A 12,650-nucleotide genomic window follows, 5' to 3' on the forward strand; every position below is an offset into this window, starting at 1 on the left:
CACAATATAAACATACTAATTTAGTTTTTTTACATCCAACACTAAGTTCAGGAGCTTCTCTACAATGACCCCATGCCAAATCTGTTCTTCCTCTACTACCATTTGACATGGAAATTGAAGGTTGAGATGATTGGGTCGTTGAAGGATCACTACTTGGAGTACTACCATCATGTGAAGACATTTTAAATACCTGACATAATTTATAAGATATCACTGGAAAATTCTTTCAACCAGATTACTAATTACTACCAGAACTAAAGTTTTAATTCATTTATATAACAAAATTCTGATTTCATGCTACTGCCAAATTTTTTTTTCATATCACGGAGGAACAAGGCAGAAATGTCAATCATTTTAAAAGCATACACAAATTGTTAGACACCTATTTGACTGAAAAGCATCAAATATTTCTTCTCATGGCTTAAACCCTAAATTACGGTTCTATGGTTTGAAAATGTTAAATATACTTATAAACCGACAATCATAGTTTCCCCTGGCATTGCACTACCTGTTCTATTAACAATCAATGAAGTTGACACAACGATTCCAGTATACCAGCATGAATAGAAGTCCCCTACTATCAGTTACAATTAAGCTACTTTTTTTTGCTAATTTTTTTTAAAGTTCTACTTCAGAATTTTTCATTGTTTTAGATTCTTATCATCGATTTTTCATTGTTTTTGATCAGTTCCTCCCACCTGAATATCTAGAAAAGCCAGTGTTAACCCTAAATGATAATACTGTAAAAAATGAACTAAAAGAACCAGTAAATAACAAAGGATCACAATACGGTGGGAAGAACATGTATTCTTGATGGGTCAATCGAACAGAAAAATAAAAGAGCAGAGATACATACCTGTTGGAAGAACCGATGGGTCAATCGGTGGGAAGAATCGATGGGTCAGCAGAGGAAACAAAGGAAAGAATCGATGGGTCAACGGAGGGAACAGAGGGAAGAACCGATGGGTCAGAAGACTAAACGGAGGGAAGAATCGATGCCACTATTATGCTCTCCTGCAATTTCAACAGAGGGAAGAAAATGAAACAGAGAATAGCGAAAGGTGAAAGAAGAAAAAAACAATTAAAATCCTTGCTAACCTTATGCTCAAACTTGAAACGACGATCAAGGATTCAAGATTCTTCTGCTCATCTGCTCTTCTTTGCGACTGAGAGTGAAACGGGTTTGACAAATTCTTGAAATTAATTAGGTCTTCTTCTTACTTCTCCTCTATAATGCATTCATAATTCGTCTATCTGCTTTTGTTGTTTTGGCCTTTTAATTGTAAAAAGCCAAAATGACATTGTTTTGGGCATGAGAATATAAAAAAAATAAACTCAGGTCTCAGCCAGGTTTGGCTGGGCCGTCCGGGTCCCGGGTCGACCAGGTCTGACCGATCTAATTTCCAACCTGTTTTTTCTTAGACTTAGCCTGGCCATAAGCCCAGGTTAGTCGAGTCCTGAATTGACCTACCAAACTGGACCGGGTATTAAAACTATACCTTGGTGAGTGGTTGATCAAAATTAAAGGTAGGTGACCAGGTAACACCACCTTGGTGGCGTTTAATGCTGACAAAGAACTCCAACTTTATTGCCACTGCGGTGAAATAAAAATCTTGCATAAAATTTATTATTTTCAATCTTTTAGAAAAATTAAAATAATTCCATTGAAAATGAGTGAAGAAAAAAAAAAAGAAAGACATCTAGTGATTTGTTGGCCCTCGCCTTAACATGGATCGCTGTGATTTCAACATTTTAAGGTTTATTAATTTATTATCAATCCACAATCAAAATAAATAAACAAATAACTAAATAAACAAAGAAAGAAATAAATGATATAGGTTGTCTACAATCTCCTCCTCGAAAGTAGTCTCCATGACAGTGCTAATGTCAGTTTCTCGAGGGCAATAATAATGTTGATGTCGGGTCCATGTCAGTTTCGAGGACAATAATGCTTGGAAGGAGTTTGCACGACAGTTTCATCAAGGGTTCTCTCATACACGGCTCTTTTCTGTCCTTTCAGGGAAAGAAAATAATTTCACTGGAAATGAGCCTCAAACTTAAAACGTTTTACAGTATTGTTTTGGATCGTTGTGGTTATTTTAATTATATTTCTTTATGTTATGATTAAATGAAAATAATAATAGATATAATATATAAGAAAAATCCTTAACCCAAGTTTTGTTTAATTTTTATAGCATTCCTTGTTTTTTTACAATTTAGTATTGATGTATATTTTTATATTAAAACTGAAATAAATAATCAATACGAGTTTCAAAAAATATATGATGTATTTAAAATTTTCCATCCATGTTGAATTTAACTTTTAAATTATTTTTTATTTTTTTAAAAGAAAAACATATTGCATCACTTTATTTTGCTATTTTATTAAAAAATAATGAATTTAAAACAATAAAGATACAAATCATATATATCTACTATATTATCATCAACTTAGGAAGGAACTTAAAGTAGAATAATATATTTTTCTTCATTATAGTTTTCTTTTATATTTTATAAATTAATATTTTGTATGCTTTTTGTTGATCGACCAGGTAATCTTCTGATGAATATATGTTTCTACCTTCTAAAATAGAGAAACTACTCAATCAAAATTTAAAATCAAGAAAAGGAGGCATACACCTTGAAAAATCAAGCAATATAATATCTTTAACCTATGAAAAGATTATATGCTTTAAGTTAATACCACACAAGGAAAAAAACAATTTGTTTTTGAAAAAAAAGAGGAATTATTGGCAATAAAATGTAGGAAAGCTAGTGGGTAAGTTGCAAAAAGTAGGTAAATAAATAAAAATGATAAATTAAATAAATTAAAAAATTGAAATCATGTATATGTAATTGACCATCTTTCATAATGAAACCCTTTATATACCGGTATAAATATTAAATTCTAATCATACACAAATCTTCATATAAAATAAGGGGATTTTATTAAAACCTAATGGAAACTAAACTTTTCTTATTTTATTGATATAATACAAATCTTGAGCTAATATTGTGATTTTTATTAATTATTCTATTAAAGCTCCCACTCTTAATAAAAATTGACCTTTCTAGTTCTTGCAAGCTCAAACTCTTGTAGCTTATTGTTTTTTTTTAAGCGTTGTAAAATATTTTTTTAAATCTCCTAATATATTAAGATTTTTTTAATATAATTGATTCTATTATAATTGATCAATTTCATTTTTATTTTCATAATTTTTTTTAACAATCATTGTTCTTCAACGTTTAACATATGAATGTTTGTTTTTATATAATGAATAGGGTCTGTATTTTGTTATTTTTTAAATAAAAATGTCATAGCCTAAATTTTAATTCTTTTTATCTTTTATTTTTATATATTAAAAATAATATAAAAAATAAATGAAATGAAAAAACATGAAATGAATAAAGAATAAATTAAAATTTGGGTCAAGATAACACAAATTGAAAGTTTTGAAAATTAATCAGGGTGAAATTATAAATTTAGGAGTTAATTTTAGTAGTTTAATTGAAAAATTAATAAGTTTGGGGATTTAATTAAACTTTGAATTAGTTTTATTAATGAAATAAGAAGCTTAGTTGAAGAATTGCTAAATTTCAAGGCTTAATTGAACTTAAAATTAGTTGAATTAACAAAATCAAATTCTTAATTAAAGAAATATAAAAGTTTGGGGCTGATTTGGGTTAAAATTATAGGAAATTACAGTTCAAGAGTCAAAATAAAAAGGCCTATGGACTATAGGGAGTTTAATTGATTTTTTCAAGGGTAATTTTAAAAGAATTAAAAATTTAAAAGTCAATTAAGGACTAACTTGATTAAATTAGAAATCAAGGACTATTTATAAATAACACCGAAGTATAGGGGTCTAATTGCAATTTACCTAGGGGAAATTAAAGAAAATAAAAAGGAAATTTCCATGAATAATGGAGCTTGATTGCAACATGTCATAAATTTAGTGACCAAATTAAAAGACGAACATTTCCATCCCAAAACGATGCCGTTACAAAGCCATTGTTCATCATCTTCTTCTTCTGGAGGCAAAGAAGCCCGTTTGCAAAATCAAAAAGAAAATGATGGCTAACCAAGTCTTATTACACCCCAACTCGACCAGGGCATAAACTAAATGGCCTACAACCTATCCCCTATCTAATCCAACTCACCTATGCTGCCATAATGTACCAGCAAGCAAGGAAGCCACCACTAACAATCCAACAATAGCAAGACTGTGGTGTCCGAGTCCTACCAAAACGCAAAGTCCAAATCCTATGTTCACATGAAAATCATAATCCCAGGAAGATAAGGACCAAATCTCACGCCTGGATTCCTATAAAAGGAGAGGCAGAGGGAGAGAGAAGGGGAGGAAAAAAAAAAGAAAAGAGGACAAACAAGTAACAAAGAGAGATATAAAAAAAACTAGGCAGAGAAAAAGAAAACGAAGGAGCAAAGGAGAGGAATAGCCAAAAACCAGAAGAGCAACAAACAAAAGAGGAAGTGTAGCGGAGCGTTATCAACCTCGTCTCCAAGCGTAGTAGAATGCAAGCCTTCTTCTCCCTCCCTATTTGCAAATTTAATTAACCAAGCACTGTGCGAGCACGCGTGAATTAGTTCACGTGCGGCCGACTACTGAATCCGGGTCACTAGCTTGGGTCAGTGACCGAGCTGATCTGCTGGATTTAGCTTAGTCTCTACGGTTGGCTTAGATCCAACATCTAAAAAAAAGTAGGCTTGGTTCAATTTATTGTTCCTTTTTCTTTATTTATTGTGTTTTTATGTTGCAAGTAATTTACAGACCTTTACTATTAAATTCTATTAAAAGTAAATCTGATATGCAATAAATGTCTTTTTTTATTAAAATAAATAAATAAATAAAAAAATAAAAATAAAAATAAAAATAAATTCCTTTTCTTTTAATATGTATTTTACAAATTTATTCACTAACACTAGAGTTAGAAATACCATTTTTTTTATCTCATGTAATATTTACATATGTTAGAGTTGGAAATATTTATAGACGAATATTTACTAATACTAGAGTAAAAAATATTATAGAAAGATTATGAAAATGAAACAAAAATAAACTTTTAGCAATTTTAGATAAGACCAGCAATGTAGTCTGTTTCAGGTAGGACACTTAAGGGGGTGAAAGTATCTTCTTTTTCACGTAACCAGTCTCATATCATATAATCTCTACTGACTAGTTAGAGTTTCTAATGATCATAATACTATGTGACAGCTCCTTAAACTAAAATGAGATGTCAAATATTTATTCTTTATCCAATAAATAAAAATAAATTTGTAATTGATATAGCGATGTTTGAGTATAACAAAATGATGACTTCATTAGGAACTTCTTGGACTAAGCTTTGCTTTTTGTTTGTTAATTGCTAAAAAATATTTTTTATATATTGTGTTTATGTGGTTATTACTTTTTACTACTTTAACACGCGTATTTATTGTCATATATCACTTCAAGAGCACATACCTTGAAATTTAGGATAAGTAAAAAAGTAACGATACCCCAATGGTTTTAAATTAGGTAAGACCTGTGAAACTATACAATTCTCGCTTGATTGTTTACTCGAAAGTGATTGGTATGTCGATCTGATATTACTCAAAGCGTCTATTTTCATACAACTTGTAAGTTTTATATTGATCTTTCAAGGATAATTACTAAACATATGAGAGAACTTTTGAGACTAGATAGAAACTTACCTCTTGATGCACTTAATGACTAGAACTACCTACTAGGTTGTACCCTATGTAATCTCACTATGGCAAGCCCAATATATGGCATCTTGAATTCCAAGACCATTAAGTAACAAATGGTCGTCACATATGATGCAAAAGTATGAGTTATTATAGTTAACAAAAAGAAACTGATTTGCATTAAAAGCTGAAAGGTTTAGTAAAAGCTTAAACTTAAGCAAGACTTGATAAGAGATCCTTTTGTTAGCATAATGACATCATACGGTCCTTAAAATCCATGAACAAACTATCGTTGCCACCCCGTGAAGATGAGTCCACAATGAATCTACATTTTCCTTATTGATAACATCACTCCTTGTGCATGATTGCATAATTTTTATTTAGCAGGTTGAAATATATGTTTTCCATTGAAACTTACCTATAACTCTCGACTATGAAAAAAAACAAATGGAAAACAAAGAAAAAGCCTAGTTGAAAGCCAAATACCAAGAAGAGTTAGATAGTTTTAGAGAAAAAATCGTGAAGTTTATTAGTCTACTTGAATAGGCTTTGGGATCTAAATCTGAAGAAGCAAAATTTTTAGCTCAACCTGACCCTATACTTGTAAATCCACAGAATCTAGGGGCAAATAAGGCGTCATTTGAGTCTCAAAAGGTTATGTATTCCTAATTTTCTAGACCAACATATCCTATAAAAATGTTGTTTACCATTGACTTTACAGTGAAGGGATCTCAAAAGAACAAGACGATAAAAGAAGATGGCCTAGATAAATTAGCTGCTGTAGAGTAAAAGATGAGGGCATTTGAGGGAATTAACCTACGTGAGTAGATAAAGGCTGTTGAGATGTGTTTGGTGTCTAATATGATCATTCGGAAAAAATTTAGAGTGCCTGGATTCATGAAATATATAGGAACTCAATGCTTTATAACTCATCTCAATGTATATTGCAACAAAATGGTTGAGATAGTCTATAATGAGAAATTGTTGATTCACTTTTTTCAAGATAGCTTGAGTGATGTTGCGTTCACTTGGTATATGTGAGTGGACAACATCAAGGTAAAAAAATGAAAGGAATTAGTAGATGTTTTTATTAGACAATATAAGTTCAACACAGATGTGATCCCTGATAGGTCAAGCTTGTAAACTATAAAAAAGAAAAACAAGGAATCCATAAGAGAATATACTAAAAAATAGTGTGATACAACTGTATGGGTTAATCCTTATTTATTGGAAAAAAAATAATCAATTTGTTTTCTAACACTTTTAAGGCTATATACTTTGAATACATGGTTGCAAACTATGTATAATATTTTTATGACCTAGTTGCTATAGTTGAGAGGATTAAACAAGTCATTCAATTACAAAGATTGTTGACTTAGCTGAGGAGAAAATTTTCACTAGAAAAAGAAAAGAAATTGAAATATACAATATCAATGGTGGTTACAAAAGCGAGAGAAAGAACTACCAAAACAAAGACACATATACATCAATTGTCTTGAAGATGAAGCTATAATTTCATTATGGCAAGATTGTTTTATGTGTAACCTTAATCTAACCATTGAAAATGTGCCCTTGTAAAGGAGTTCATAGGAGATGGATGCTTGAAATATTCTAGACATTCCAATCAAAGATTGCCACATATTTAGCCTTTTTATGTATTACCTTGCTAATAATCATATGTCAAAATATTAGCATAAGATCTTTGTTGTTGAGTCTCTTTTATAAAGGTTTCAATGAAATAATGAGTTTATCCTTCAATTGTGTCTCTTTCTTTGATTTACAACCAAAAATCCTGAAAGGGATTCCTTCTAAGAACTTACAAACACATTTAAATCTTTGCATAATTCATTTATTTTACCAAAATCTTTTTTTCGAGTGGAATTTTGGAAAATTAAACTTTCCTTTTAATTTAAAAAATAATTTAATGTTTATTTAAAATGGTATTTTTGACATTTTACTTGTACAATGACAGATGAATCAGACAACTTTTTAATTGAGGTGACTACACTCTAAACTAAATTATACGAATAGAAAATAAACTGTCACGCTCACACTATAACTCTTGAGCTATGTATTTTAAATATATGCATAATGGTATGTAGTGAATTCATTGTTCATAAACTTATGAAATATACCTCTCTGCAAAGTTCAAATCATCACACTAGATGAGATTAAAGTTTATTGGTCTAAATTGCTTATACTTAAAATGAGAAAAGACCATCTTTGTTATTCATTTCACATTTTAAAATGAATAAATCCCTTGCGGTCCCCTTTTAAGTATGAATAAATTTTTCTTCATGAAAAATTCTGACTAGGATCACACTCCATACTAGAGGCAAGTGAGAAATTCAATAATAAAAAAAAAAGATAAAAAAGCCAGAAGAAAAACCAAAAAGGAAAAAAAGCATAAGAAACCTAAATGCTAGGGGGCTTAACCAAATCACAAGAAGAAGTAATAGCCAAAACATAGTGAGTATGCCCCAACCATAATAATAAAAAAGGGCAAATCAAAGAAGAGCAATAAAACAAAATATAAAAGACACAAAGAGTTGAACTATTGATAGTGATCCTTAGTCTTTGAAACCTTGAAAAACTCTTTAAGCCTCATGAATCATGCTCTTTCATAACCAAAAATCACAACATATATTATGTGCCTATAAAAATCATTTCTAATCAAGCAACCTGGAACAATAGACGATGCTCTCAAACTGCAAATTGTATTTTTTTTCATAATAATCATGACTTTGAGATTAAGTTACTCATTATTATTCGCATGGATAAAATAAGTAATGAAAAGGAAAAAAAATTCTAAGAAAAAACCTCTAGCCTTTTTTTTAGCCTTTCACTTTGAAACCTATAAAAGAAAAATATCACCTTATGATGTACCTTCACCAATGACAATATCACCAGAACAAGAACAAATCATCTAATTTCTAAGAAAAAAAATAAACAGGGAGATTAAAGATTAAAAAAAATTATTTTAGACTCATATTGAAACAATTTTTGTTTTCAAAATGCAAGATTAAGATTTTAAGATTCATTATAAACAAATGATCTTTCATCAAAACTGAAAAGTAGAGAAAGATTTCTCAGAACCACTGTTTGTCTAAGTCAATGACAGAGCACGCTTACGGGCAATGACCAATTGAAGGGGACAACATTATGTTTAGAAGGAAAATTGATCCCTTCTAGATAAATCAAAAAAAGAAACATTTATTACAACAAGATAAGAGGACATTTTATTTATGAAAGGTAGTTTGATCCCCTAAACAAATGACACTGAATGTTTTTAGTAGCAAGTCAAGGAAGTAATGAAGGGTCTTCTTAAATTATTCAATGAGACATAATTTCCAGCAAGTAAATAGGGCATAATGGGCACCATAAAGATTGAGATGAGTAAAATTACAAACATTATGAAAAGACCTACATAAGCTAACTCGAGTGGGTTAAGAGCCAAATGACGAAGATGACTTAAATTAGAAATAGCAAGTCCCCACCAATCAAGCAACAAGAATATTGAGAAGTAATGAAGGCTTATATTTCAAATCAGGTAGAAATGTATGCATATCATTTAACTTTAAATAATGTGTTTTGCACAGATTTATAAGAGAAATTCTCAATAAGATCCATCAAAGGAAAGAACACCTTAAAATGACCAAGAATTGAAAATGCTCTTAAAAAATTCACTTTCAATTTTTTTTTTTTACTTTAGCAGGCCATCCATGAAAATTAGGCAACCTGAAAAATCCTTGTATTTTTCAATAGAAAAATTTACCCATCACAATTAGAACCTTTGATTTTTGACCTAGGTAGACTAATAATGAAAATTAGATCACTTGAAAAATCCTCATATTTTTTAGTTGAAAAAGTCACTCATCACAATGAGAACCTTTGATTTTTGACCAAGGTAGACTGCTCATGAAAATTAGGCTACCTAAAAATCTTTGTATTATTCAATTGAAAAATTCACCCATCACAATGAAAACCCTAAAGTTTTTCACCTCGGTAGGTCGCCTATGAGAATTACACCAATTTAAAAAATATAATTTTTTCATATTTTTCACAAAGGTAAGTCATTTATTATAATGAGAGCAATGTTGAGAAAAACCCTCGAGTTGTTCAAATGGACAGGTCATCCATGTGAATTAGACTAACTTGAAAAAAATCATCATATTTTTTATCAATAAGAAGATCACTCATTACAATGAAACCAACAACAAAAAACTATCCTTCAAGTTTTTCACCTAAACAGGTTGCCCATGAGAATTTGAATATTTATAAAACATAAAAGTCTTAAACTTTTTCACTAATGAGCAAATCACCCATGAGAATTAAATCGTTTTTGAAACATCTAAATCTTAGACCATTTTTTCACTAATAGGTAAGTTGCATAGAATAATTAAACCATTTTAAAACATCATTATATTTTTCACTATCGAACAGGTCGCTTGGAACAATTAGACTACTTCTGAAAAAAAATCCTTGTTTTTTACCATCGGATAGATTACTTCGAACAATTAGACCACTTCAAAAAAATCCTTGTATTTTTAATTGCAATTTACATAGGGGAAATTAAGAAAATAAGAAAGAAATTTCCATGAATAGAGGGGCTTGATTGCAAAATATCAGAAGTTTAGTGACTAAATTGAAAGATGAGCATTTCCAACCCAAAACAATGTTGATTCAAAGTAATGTTCATCTTCTTCTTCTTCTTTTGAAGGTAGAGAAGCTCGCTTGCAAAACGAAAAAGAAAATAATGACCGATCGGATCTAACCTATTATTCCAGGTGGAGTTTTCTTTATTTTACTCCTAAAAGGTGGATATTCACCAAGGTGAAGATTGTAGTAATTCATGACTCCTGGGTAGATGTTGTTGTTCCACTCTACATTAACATCTATCTATTTATGATTTATTTCTTATTTTATTGGTTGTGACAATTAATAGGTTAGAAAATACAGAGACAATATTAAAAAAAAGATGTTATTTTAAGGTGTTCAATTTCATTTTGTGCACAATGAAACATCCATGTCTATTTTACTTTTATTAATTAGGTTATAGTCCTTCTAGTTTATAAAAATTAATTAGTTAGTCTCAATAGTATAAAAATAATTATATTATCCTTTATCGAACTTAATTTAGTTGTTTTTTATTTAAAAATATCTTTTTTTCCAACTAGTTTTCCCATGTTAACTAATTACATTTCCTTTTTTTTTTTCCTCCAAAAAGAGAAAAAAAAATAAATTAAAGAAATGACCAAGTCATAAGTGGATTTTAATATCAGGGGGATGAAATAATATCTTGTTAAACTACAAGGACTAATTAATTATGTTGTGCAATAAAGCGATTTAAAGGAAAAGAATAATAATAAGCAAAAAATTGAAAAGAGACTGTATAATTCTTAAAATGGTTCAACAATTGAAGGACAACAAACTCTCAAATTTTGTAAATGTCAGTTTCGATGCCTTTTCTTTTAATTTTTTATAGAATGATTTTAAATTCTTTCATGTAAAATTGACATATCATTGAATTTTAACAAAAAATATTCAAAACTAAAATAATGCGATAGAATTCAATTTAAAGAGAATAAAAAGAAAATCTACAAAAAAAGAACTTGTATGACCAAATTTTAAAAAACAAAAGTTTGAGGAGCAAAATAAATCAAAGCAAAAAAAATAAGGGATCAAAGATAAAATTTTGTATAGTGAGCAATGCTATGAATAATGATATGATATATTAGTATAAGCGATTGATTGCAGATTCACAGAAATTAAACAAGAAACAATGAGTTATTAACTTTGCTACGATTCTTTGCCACATCATCAATGAGTAATGTATAAACCGACCAGGGCGAAGCATTTATAATGAAAATACGAGGACTTGTTCGAAAATGACATGTCGTTTCAGTCAATACCTTCATTAATTAGATGTTCCTTCAACAATCCAAATTAAACTAGTCTTCCTTCCCAAAAAATCACATGATTCACGATATACTTCCATCATTAATACAGACTATTTATGAGGTTTTCCCTTTTTTGTGAATTTTCTATGAAAACATAAATACTTTTCTATCACAACGTGTGAAACATGCAGTTTATTATTCTAGAAAAATCATGAAGGTTTTATTTATTTTTATATTTTAAAAATATTTAAAATTTAAAATTTTTGATATTTTTAAATTATTTTAATCTACTAACATAGAGATTCAAGAAGAGCAGGATACCCTCTATTCTCAAAGATCAACGAATGAGGATCCAAGCCATTAAACCAAAAACGAAGTCATTTTTGAAGGGTTGAATTGCATTTTGTGCCCAATAAGAAATCCAGTGTTTATTTCAGTTTTATCAATTAGGTTATAGTCCTTCTAGTTTATAAAAAATAATCATTTAGTCTCAATAGTATAAAAAATAATTATATTGTCCTTTGACCAAACTTAATTTAGCTGTTAATTTTTAGTTTTATTAATTAGGTTATAGTCCTTCTAGTTTATAAAATTTAATCATTTAGTCTCAGTAGTATGAAAAATAATTATATTGTCCTTTGACCAAACTTAATTTAGTTGTTTTTTAGTTTTATTAATTAGGTTGTAGTCCTTCTAGTTTATAAAAATTAATCATTTAGTCTCAATAGTATAAAAAATAATTATATTGTCCTTTGACCAAATTTAATTTAGTTGTTAATTTTTTAGTTTTATTAATTAGGTTATCGTAGTTCTAATAAAAATTAATCATTTAGTCTCAGTAGTATAAAAATTAATTATATTGTCCTTTGACCAAACTTAATTTCGTTGTTTTTTATTCAAAAATAGCTTTTTTTCCAATCAATTTTCCCATGTTAACTAATTACTTTTCCTTTTTTTTTTCCAGAAAGAGAAAACAAAATAAATTAAAGAAAGAACCAAGTTAATTATAAGTGGATTTTAATATCGTGGGGATGAAATAATAT

This window comes from Populus euphratica, unplaced genomic scaffold (assembly GCF_000495115.2).
Source record: "Populus euphratica unplaced genomic scaffold, PopEup_1.0 scaffold802.1, whole genome shotgun sequence".
In the NCBI taxonomy this organism is placed as follows: Eukaryota; Viridiplantae; Streptophyta; class Magnoliopsida; order Malpighiales; family Salicaceae; genus Populus; species Populus euphratica.